This window comes from Euphorbia lathyris, chromosome 6, assembly GCF_963576675.1.
Source record: "Euphorbia lathyris chromosome 6, ddEupLath1.1, whole genome shotgun sequence".
In the NCBI taxonomy this organism is placed as follows: Eukaryota; Viridiplantae; Streptophyta; class Magnoliopsida; order Malpighiales; family Euphorbiaceae; genus Euphorbia; species Euphorbia lathyris.
In genome coordinates this window covers 67,496,277-67,508,123 of record NC_088915.1, presented here as the reverse complement: position 1 = coordinate 67,508,123, position 11,847 = coordinate 67,496,277, and positions in this window count along the sequence as shown.

Genomic DNA, 11,847 nt, shown 5'->3' with positions numbered 1-11,847 from the left:
GGTGACAGAAGAGGATGAACCTCGTAGTACCGAGCCCTGATAAAAACCCAAATTATTCTAGAATGAGGAATAAAGAGAAATTAATAGAAATAATGGCAAACCATTATTCCTTATAAAAGTAGGATTTATGCATGATTAATATGGAATTAATGATAATTAATGCAGGATTAATGCAGGGGTGAATATGCAAATAATGAAGAAAAATGAAGGAGTCTCTAGCATTATGCCATGTGCGTGGACCATGACGAGACACGTCATAGCAAGATACGCCCGATGAGAGCGAGTAATGGAGACCCGCCATTAGTGGCGGAGCCAGGATTTGAGGTTTGGGGGGGGGGGGGGGGGCTAATTTTAGTTGTGTGGTTTACGGTAATTTTTTAAAGTCCAGCGTCAGGGTTAGGAAATTTTTTTTAGCCTAAAAAATTAATTAGATAAATAATACAAAAAATAAAATGAGGTTCATTGGGTTTGAACTCATGACCTTTCACGACAAAACAAGTCTCTTAACCAACCCAACCATCTCAACATATTGTCATAATACAACAAACACGTATTACTCAAGGGGGGCTATCAACTACCAAACATATTCTACTCAAGGGTGGAGCCGGCGACCGGAGGGGCCGGAGCCCCCCGAGCCCTAGGCTGGCTTCGCCCCTGCCCGCTATAGTTATCAAGGAGAGCATACATACGCCTTGACGGTTCTAAGAATACCAAAAGACGCACTTATAACCATCCATGAAGGAAATAAATACAATTAAATGGTAATTAATATCCATTAATAAAGAGATCAGTATCCGTCAGGTGAACATAAAGAGGTTTCTTGAGACGGATCCATCCAGGGGTCACTTCGATTTCGCACTCTTCGCCTACTCCAACTACTAATTTAACCAATTTTAGATGATGTATGGAACAAACTCATTTCTCTGGACTCGGGCACGGTAAGGCCTGGGGAAATTGGGGATCTAATTGCACACTCATTTTCCAACGCGGTCACGGAAAATCGCAGAATCAGCTCATCACGTCTTACTCATAGACAGTGTTGTAAACGTCGCTAGACGCTAGTCGGGCGGACAAGACCTCCAAAGATTAATCGGTGATTAATCGGATTTGTATTTTTCTAGTTTTTTAGATTTATATTAAATAAATATTATATAAACACATTTAAAATATAAATTATACTATCTAAAAAAAATAATAAATATATATAATAGAAAAATATAAATATTTATTTTAAATAAATAATAAAATAGTTATTAGTTAATACTAATTACTTGTATTCTTCTCCTCAATTTTCATTAATTCTTCTCCAATTTCATCAATTCATCTTCCTGTTGATTGGATTTTCTTCTTTTTCGGGTTGTAGTCTTCTATTTGAGGAGGAAGAAGGAAGACTATCTTCCTTTTTCCTCCTTACACCATTCTGTTTTATTTTTCTTCTTCTTTGTTCAATAAATTGTAGTTGATTGCATATATTTCACCGAATCTCTTATTTCGCTTGAATTGCATTTTTTGTTTATTATCTTTTCATTTGTAACATTTTCCGATTTAGCAAGAGAAGAAATGATAGATCTTATTCGTAGATCACTACATCTACGTGGTTGCAAAAGAAAGGACCCAGATCCGAAGATTCAAAAGGGTTTAAATGTTGAAGATTGGATTACAGATGCTTCTCTGCAAATTTGGAGTTTCAAGAAGTATATGTTTCATCTGTTGTTTGTTTTATTTGTACCTTTAATGGTTTATTTTGCTCTTTGTAGTCATTTTCTTACCCTTGTGGATTCTGTACTAGGCATAGCATGTACCTATGTAAGGTTTTATTTCTTACTTTTCTTATTGTACTTGATGTTCTTATCTATGAAATGATGTACGTATTTTCATAAAAAAATTACTTGTATTTGTAATTTATAAATTGGACCGATTTTAACCAATTTCAGCCGATTTTAACCTGTTTCGACCGATTTTTTTGCTTAGACCAATTTTTTCCGTCTAACCAGAATTGTCCAACTTAACCCGATTTTAACCGCCTAGGCAGAAGAAAATCGGGCTCCCGACTTATACCGACCAGTTATATAAAATCGGTTGGTGTTGTAAAAATCATCGATATATCAGCCGATTAGTCGCGGACTTGACCGATTTTTACAACACTGCTTATAGATGAGCATCTAACGGAGGATGCTTTGCGATTGTTCCGGCAAAAGGTTGGGGAAGAATGGATAGTGAGTGATCGGAGAATTTCCGATATGGCTCGGATCTTGGTGAGGAAATGTGAGGGTTTGCCGATTATTCTCTGCACTGTTGGTCGCGCCATGGCTCGCCGGAGAACATATGAAGATTGGATTTGTGCTTTTGATGAGATTGAAAGGAATGATCGGGAGTTAGGTATGGAAATTCAACCTAATTACTTGTTGTAATCTTGTTTTGATAGTTTGGCCAATCGTAGAATTAAATCATGTCTGTTATACTTCAGTTTGTTCCCGGAGGATTTCATAATTTTTAGGAATGATTTGATAGATTATTGGATCTATGAACAACTTTTAGATGACTATGATGCTTTGAATTTGGGGTATGATTCCATTGATGAATTGATAGACGCAGGTTTAATGGAACAAGAACAACATAATGTGAATATGCTAGATATGATTCGGGAATTCTGTTTGTTTTCAGTAATCAAATCTCAAATGTTCAAGTATGCTCATTTAATTGAACCAACAGATTCAGAAAAACTTGAAACGGTAGGGTGGATTTCACCAATGGGAAGTTTCATTCGGAATCTCAGAAATGTTGTTCCAGAGATTCTTTTCACCTTTTTGCTTAATCATAATCCTTTTGTTATGATCAGAGGTTAATTTTCTGAGTTCATGGATGCTCTTACAGTTCTAGTTTTTCAAACAGTAGGGTAGAAGAAGTACCCCTAAATTTCAAGGCTAATTTCTCTACAATATCTTAATCTGTCACACACTTGAGCTTGGAACACGACGATCAATTTCGCATGATTCCTAAGCAGATTCTATACGGTTTATCGTCTTCCTTGCGATTCCTGAAAATGTTCCGGTGTGGATATTCTGCGGAGGAAGTTAAAGATAACATTCTCTCTGTTATAAAGATAATATTTATTTACAAGGAATTAGAGGTCAACAGAGTCCCTAGATGTCTCCAGCAAGTTCACTTACTGGATTAAGTAGTCAAAGCTCCTTCTCAACTTTCCATCAAGGTGCATGGTGTACACCACCTCGGCTGTTCTTGGAAGATCAGGTACTTCATTTCATCCTTTGAGCTAGGAATTTTTTGTGATAGCAAATGTGTATATTTCAAATGTTTTGTTGCCTTTTGTCTATAATGGTCATTAAAGATTGATAACTTGCTAGATTCGATTTGATGATCTTCGCCGCGGTTACCTGCAAAACAGAACCGGAGACAGGATCTCCGGGAAAACTCTCCGACGATCAAGTCAGTTTTATAGAAAGGTTGGTAAATTGATACTGGTATTGTGGGGAAAAGATGTGAATGTACCTGCCCATTTGCTTCTATGTCCTTTTTATAAGTGTTCCTAGGTAACCGCCGGGGGCGGTTACTCTTTCCAAGCCACGTCCCTTACGTGGCTACAAACGTGGTCTCATTTGTTTTGAGTGGGAGGTTTAATGCTCCGTTTAGGATTTCGAAGCGGTTACTCGTTTTACCCGCTTCCTTTATTCGGAGCCCGTTTGATCTTGAACCATGGGCCTAAGTATAGGTTGGGCCCGTGTTTATGATTCGGCCCGGTTTGGTTTCACGGATCATCACATGCCTCCCCCTTAGTTTGGCAAGAGCCCTTTAGGGTCTTTTCATATGTTATAGGGGACTCCTCGTCTTCGTCTGGATATTCAAAATTCGAAAGTGGTTCTTTCGTTCTCCGTCATTTCTTCTCCGGCGTCAACCCTTTAACGTTCGTTCTTCTCTGTGTTCTCTTTCACATGTAAGTGTTCCTTTCCGCAACTTGTAACTCGTTCGACCCTTTTCTTATTTCTGCTCGTCTTTCTTCGTTAATATGTCGAACCCTGACCTCGATTTCGCACCGTTCGACGAAAATTACGTTCGCGAGGTGTCTCATGAGGTTGATGAGATGGTTGATGAAGTTTCAACCAGCTCTCCTTGGTCTGATTCCCATTCCACCGATTTTCTCCATCTGGCGAATACAACTGATGAGGGTCTAGGTTTTGACCCTAAGAAGTTGATTCCACCACCTGTTCCAACTCCCCGTTTATTACCAAAAAAGGACAGGTTGGGAAGCCTAGTTTACCGCGAGACGATTGATGACTTGCGGGAGCAGTATCCTTGGCTCCAAGGTCTAGAAACCATCATTCTCGGGGAGAATAGAGGGCCGGGCGACTACCCAAAGGGGTATTTCACCATTTTTGTCGCCCAGATTATCTGCGGTTTCACGTACCCGCTGGCGGATGAGATTGCTTCCATCCTTGGTGGTTATGGAATCGCACCCGGACAACTGCATCCCAACGGATGGGCCGACTTAACCTTGGATAAATTTTTGGCGGATTGTCTGGAGGTTCCCCTCTCGCTCAAGATTTTCTCTAAGCTTCATCATTTCAAGAGTTCGGGGGAGTACTTTACTTTCATCCGACAGAGCGGTTACTACGGTTTTGATGAGAAGTCGAACAAAATCCGCGAGTGGGACAAGTCATATTTCTTCATTAAGTTCCATGAAGGGAATCCAAACTTTCTTCGCTGCTGGGGCCGACCCAATGTAAAGAGTTTGAACTTTGGTTACCCCAGCAAGGATGAATCCGATATTATAAAGTTCTTGAAGAGCACTCCTCCTTTTGTATGGACATATGATCAGGCATTCCATATGCTAAGAAGCCGAGTAGCGATTGCCTACCGCGAGGGAGATCGTGTTGTCTATATCCCTTATCGCGTTTTTGTACAAGGTACTATTAACTTATTTCCAAGTTGATGATTTCTTTTAACCCTTTGCAGGGGTGATCCTTTATCTCAACTCGCTGCAGATCGGGAAGCGAAAGCCCTGGCGAGAAGGAAGAAGCGGATGGCGGGAATAACTTCTGCTGCAGGGGCGAGTTCTCCTGTGGGGGCGACTCCTTCTGTCGAGGCGGCTTCCCCCCCAATTGCTTCCGTTTCACAGGGCCCCGCTTCTGTTTCTGAGGAGCTTCCCTTAAATAGGAAGCGGAAGAGTAATGTGGATGTGGAGTCTTCTCGCCCTAGGAAGAAGAATACCTTCGCATCCTTGACTGTCGGTGGTACATCTACGTCCACTCCATCCAAAGCCAAGGGCGGTCCCCCATTTCATGAGGTATCATAATTCATTCGCTCTTCTTGCATTATTTATTTTCTCTTGTCAGTTTTCACTGTTCTCCTGACCCTTCTCCTTGTGTATCCATAGCCGATTCCTGATATCAGCGGATGGTGGACCAGAACCTTTGGTAAAGCCGTGAGCTTTTCCTGTAGGGACATTGTTTCTTCCATATGCAATGTCCTTGGGCGACTTCCCTCCGCTTCTCGTGTGCGCGAACAGGTGCCACTTCCGACTGCCATGGAGGGAATTGAGAAGCGAGCTATAGAGGTATATTGCTTTCCACTTATGTTCTATCCTTCAAGCGCATGTCTTTATTCGCTCTTTTTATTCGCGTATCGTCTTATATGCAGATTATCAATTTCGCGGAGGGTGCTCTCTGCAGGGATGCTGAACGAGCTAGAGAGTTGGAAAGCCTTGGTACTGAATTGGCGACTCAGAAGTCGCTTTTTGATGATGTCCAAGGCAAAGTAAAGGTCCTTGAAGGTGCTTGTCAGAAGGCTATGAGCGAGAAGGAGGAAGCTCTCAAATCCCTCCAGGCTAAGTCCGATGAGCTTCAGAAAGTCATTGATGATCTGAATTCATCCAAGGAAGCCTTGGAGATGCAAAAGAGGAGGGCCGAGGAGATCACAGCTGAAGATGGTGCTCGCATTTATTGGTATGGAGAGCGGATTCATGTGGCTTATGAGCATGGACATCCAGATCATGTACTTAATCGCCCCAAGGTTCCCATTCCTGAAAAGGATTTAGCTGAGAAATGGGACAAGTTGGAGGCCGAGGATGCTGATATGGATGAGGTACTTCTCCTGGATTGGCAGAGTTTTCATGATTCTCCAATTAGCTGTGAGATCCCAAATCAGAACGTAGAAGGAGGGGCACCACAAGATGTTTCCCACGTTGAACAAGATGTTTCTCGCTCTGATGCGGTTACTGATTTGATTGTTGGGGATTCGCTTGAAGCAGATCATCCCACAGGAGAAGATGAAGGAGCCGCTGAAGGCGAAGGGGGCAATAGAGGCGAAGGAGAAGAAACTGTAGTATAATTTTATTTATATCCGAACTGTTGTATGTAACAAACTGCCAGTATATATATCAACTGTTTTATCCTTCGTCTCTTTAATGCCGGTTATTTTCGTATGTGACCCTTGCCTCTTGCCGACTTCATACTTGTAATTTTTCGTAGTTAGTTTTGTTTTCATTAGGGTGGCCAGACCCTTTTCGCAATTTTTTGAGTACTCGTTTATTCGCTTAATTTTATGCCTTATAATTTTTCTTTCAAAAATAATCATAAGGTTGATCATAAGGTTTTGCGAGTGATGCGTAATCATGCATCCGCCTTTCTTTAATAGGCAACACATTTATGTGTGTTTAAGATTAAACATAAGGTTTTGCGAATGATGCAACAATTGAATATCTTTATTGATAAAGAAAACAGACTTCTTGTTACATGGGTATACAAACTGTGCGGGATCAAAGCCTCATTAAAACCTTTTATCAGAAAACCCAGTGGGAAAAACTCATAAAAGGAAAAAGAGTACTCGTCATTTCCCTGAACTACTCGGCCTGTTTATATAGGCGTAGATTCTCTAGATTCCAGGTGCGCGGGAGCTTTTTTCCGCTCATTTCTTCTAGTTCAAAAGTCGATGGTCCCAGCTTCTTGGATACCCTGTAAGGCCCGAGCCAGTTGACGCCTAATTTGCCTTTGCCTTCTCTGGATTGTATTTTATCCGCTTTTTTCAAGACCAAGTCGCTCTCGTTGATTATCACCTTTCGCACCCTTCTGTCATGATACTTCTTGATTCTATTGCGGTATACTGCCATTTGCATGTAAGCTTTTTCTCTTCGTTCTTCTACCCAATCCAATGCATCTCTAATGTTGATAGGATTTTGGGTGTCACAATAATAAATTATCCGATCTGTAGGCGACTTGATTTCAACAGGCAGGACTGCTTCAGCTCCATAAACCAGCGAGAAAGGTGTTTCGCCTGTTGCTGCCTTTACAGAAGTTCTGTATGCCCATAGCATATGAGGTATCTCATCCGCCCAACATGTTTTTTTATCGCCTAGCCGCTTCTTGATTCCCTGAATCATGGCCCTGTTGGTAACCTCTGTCATTCCATTCGATTGGGGATGATTTACAGAAGAAAAATGATTTCTGATCCCAATGCTTTCGCAATATGCTTTGAATTTTACACAGTTGAACTGGGTGCCATTATCAGTTATAAGCGTTTGTGGGATTCCAAACTGCATGATAATGTTCTCTCGTAAGAACTCGATCATTCGCTCAGGTGTTTGAGCGGTTACTGCCTCCGCTTCTACCCATTTGCTGAAGTGGTCGACTGCGACTATCAAGTACTTCCTTTTCTTTGTCGTTTCTGGGAACGGGCCCACTATATCGATCCCCCATGTTGCGAATGGCCACACCGTCATTATAGTGACTTGTTCGGCTCCGGGAACATGCTTTTCATTCGCATGGATTTGACAGCTGTGACATTCCGCTACCATCTTTTGGGAATCCTCCACCACCTTTGGCCAATAATATCCCATCAACTTGACTTTTCTTGCCAACGCCGCGGATGCTTCATGTGCGCCACAAATTCCTTCATGGAGTTCTCGCAGTACATAGTCTCCTTCGTTGCGGCTAATACATTTCAACCATGGACATGTATATGATTTCCGGTATAAAGTTCCATCTCGAAGACTGCCCAATTAGTTTTCTGGCTAAGCTTTTATCAACCGGCAAATCTCCATGTTCCAGATATTGGCGGATGGGCATCCACCAATCTTCATCATCTTCCAGCTCTTCGATGACCATAATCTGATCGACTTTGAATGCTGGTGCTGACCTTATTTCCAAATTGCATGCTTTTTGACTCCATGGTTCTCTACTCGTCGCTGCTTTGGCCAACTCGTCAGCCTTTGTGTTCTGGCCTCTCGGAACATGCACCATTTCCCAGACGACTCCTTTGTTTGTTAACTCCTGCGTCAGCCTGCCGACCACCTGATGGTACTTGACCAGATCCTCCTGTTTCACCAGATAATTTTTTGTGATCTGATTTATCATAAGTTTAGAATCACTGTAGATGACCACTCTTTCTGGCATAAGTTCATTAAGCAACTTCAATCTGCATATCATTGCTTCATACTCTGCGGCATTATTGGTAGTTTCGAATGTTAACTTTGCCGCATAGTACAGGCGAATAACATCCGATCCCTTAATGACGACTCCCAGTCCAGCTCCATCTGTGGACAATGCCCCATCTGTGAACATACTCCATTCTTCTTTTTGTGCTTTTGGACATTCGTCTTCATCCCACGTGAACTCATTCACGAAATCGGCAAGTACTTGACTTTTTAGAGCTGGTCTTCCTTCGTAGCGAATATCGAACTCTCCTAACCGAATTGACCACTCCATTAATCGACCGGATGCGTCAGGTTTCTGTAGTACCTTTCGCATTGGAATTCCAGTTCTCACAATGATAGTATGCGCCTGAAAGTATGGCTTTAACCTAGCCGCCGTGGTTATCACCGCGAGGGCCATTTTGTCTAACCTTGAATACCGAAGTTCTGCGTCTTTCAAGACTTTGCTCACATAGTACACTGGATATTGTTGCCCCTCTTCTTCCCGCACCATCACCGTGCATATCGCCATACTGGTGACAGATACGTAAAGAAATAAATCTTCTCCATCCTCTGGCCTGCTCATCAAGGGCGGATAGCATAGCAATCGCTTTATCCCCTCAAATGCTTCTTGACAATCCGACGTCCATTCAAAGGACTTAGATTTTTTGATGGCATTGTAGAAAGGTAGACATCTCCTAGCTGAGCATGATATGAATCGCCCTAATCCCACCAACCGCCCGTTCAGTCTCTGTACTTCTCTTATGTTCCTCGGTGTCTTCATCTCCATCACTGCTTTAACCTTCTCAGGATTCGCCTCAACTCCTTTGCCGCTAACAATGAATCCCAGGAACTTTCCTGCTCTTGCTCCAAACATGCATTTCTCTAGGTTCAATTTGAGGCCATATTTGATCAGTACTTCCAAGATTTCTTTAATATCCTGCGGGTGGTCCTGCATCTTCTTGCTTTTAATGATCATGTCATCTACATAAATCGAGAAGTTCTCGCCTGATTTGTCTGAAAATATCTTGTTCATCATCCGTTGATATGTTGCTCCCGCATTTTTCAGTCCAAAGGGCATCACCTTGAAGCAATAAGTTGCCTGATGAGTTATGAACGACGTCTTGATCTCATCCGCCTTCTCCATTGGTATCTGGTGGTAACTGGATTTCACGTCGGTGAACGATAAAGCTTCAAATCCCGCAGTCCCATCTACCAATATATCAATGTTAGGTAGCGGATACATATCCTTTGGACAAGCTTTATTCAGATCTTTGAAGTCGATGCACATTCTGTACGTTCCATTTGGCTTTTTGACTAGCACCACATTGGCTAGCCACTCCGGATAGGTGACTTCTCGAATTGCATCTGATTCTAGCAAATCCGCCACTGCTTTTTCAATCGCCTTCTGCCGTTCTGGAGCATGTCCTCTCTTTTTCTGTCGCACTGGGGTTGCACCTTTGTCCATATTCAAACGATGGGTTGCTATATCTGGACTTATCCCCTTCAACACTTCATTCGGAGCGGCGAATGCCGACTCGCATTGGATCAACACCTCGGTAATGGCTTTCTTCATTTCCTCTAGAAGTCCTGTCGCTATCCGTACGTTCTTATCATTTGAGATGGCGAATAGTTCTGTTTCTCCTAACGCTTCAGCCGGCAACTTCTCATCAACTTTATCCTCTTCATCTGGCTTCGGTTCGAGTGACAATGTATAAGCTTGTTGAGATATAAGTTGATCCCCTTCAACAATGACTCGCCCTTGGTGTGTTGGCAAATGCAATGTCAAATGCTTCATTGAGATGAGCGACTCCGTTTCCGACAGGAACGGACGCCCCAGAATTATGTTGTAGGCCAATGGGAGATCAACAATTGCAAATTCTAGATCACCTCGCCATTTTAGGTTCTTGTCGCCCATTTCTGTCTCCAACACCACCTGTCCACTTGTTTGAGATGATTGACCTCCAAAACCAGTTACATCCATGAACGTATGTTCCACTCGCTCGTCGTTAATTCCCAACTTGTTGAATGCAGTTCGAGTAATGACATTGTAAGAACTGCCTGTATCAATAAGGACCCGCTTAACGTCCCATCCTTCAATGGCCATCGTAATCACCAAAGCATCCGCATGCAACTCCGTGATTCGTGCAAATGAGTAATTGAGGGCATCCCCCCTACGCGTGTTACTTTTTCGCTGTTCACGGCGAGCCCTTTTTGTTGGAGGCTCATAGATCCCGCCTACTATCACGTTAATCACCCCTTTTTTCTGCTTTTTTTCTGGCCTTGCTTCTACCTCATGCGGGAGCGTTGCTTTCTCATCAATCGTTTCTTTTCTAATGAATTGACTCAGTTTGCCCCTCTCAATCAGCTTTTCAATCTCCCTCTTCAATTCATAGCAATCGTTCGTGTCATGGCCGTTCAATCTGTGGAACCTGCAATATTTGTTAGGATATCGCCCCAAATTGGTTCGACCTTTCGCCTCAGGAAACTGCACATCCTTTTTCAGAGGGTTTTTCTCAATCCAAAGTAACACCTCATGACGAGTCGTGTTCAATGGTGTTTGATATCCCCCCCTTTAAAGGAACGATCGCTTTTTCGAACCAGATTACCCTTAGAATATGCTTGGCCTTGATGGCGGCGATTGTTCGAGGTGGATCTAGCCGCATCTCTTTCTCGCCGGGTTTGAGCTCTATGCTCCCTGTTAACATCGTCCACTTCCATGAATTCTTTTGCTATCTTCATGAGTTCAGCCACTGTGCGTGGTTTATTGCGGATGATTTCCTCCCGCATGCTCCAATCTGTGGTTCCATCCGCCATGATGTTGCGAATGCTCACGATATCTGGGTTCTGTAACCGCACCAGAATATCATTGAATGCGACTGCAAATTCCCTTAGGGAATTATAGTTTCTCTGCTTGATCTCCTTCAGCTGCCTATCCGTCACATCCGCTGCTTTACAGCCCACGAACTTTGCACAGAAATCATGACTGTATTGATTCCAGTTGTGAATAGATTCAGTTGGTAGGGACCGAAACCAATCGGATGCTGCTCCTCCCAAAGTGGTCGAGAACAATCGACAAATTATGCTTTCGCTTGCTCCTGCAACATCCATCAACTCTCTATAGTTTCTGACATGCGCCTCAGGGTCAGAATTTGGATCTCCATAATATTTAGGTATCGCCGGTGCTTTTATTCTGTGATCTGGAATAAATTCTCGCAATGATGGGGCAAAAGGCGAATCACTCTGCACCGCTGCCCTTGCCCTAGGTGTGTATCCCATCCGCTCCATCATGCTTCGCAGTTGATCTTCCAATTCAGTATTGGGTTCCCGCCGAACTTCTTCCATCCGTTGCTGATGAATTCTGGGTGACGTCCACCCGCCATACCGTGTCGTCACTTGTTCTCGCCGTGGGGTTAACCGCTGTC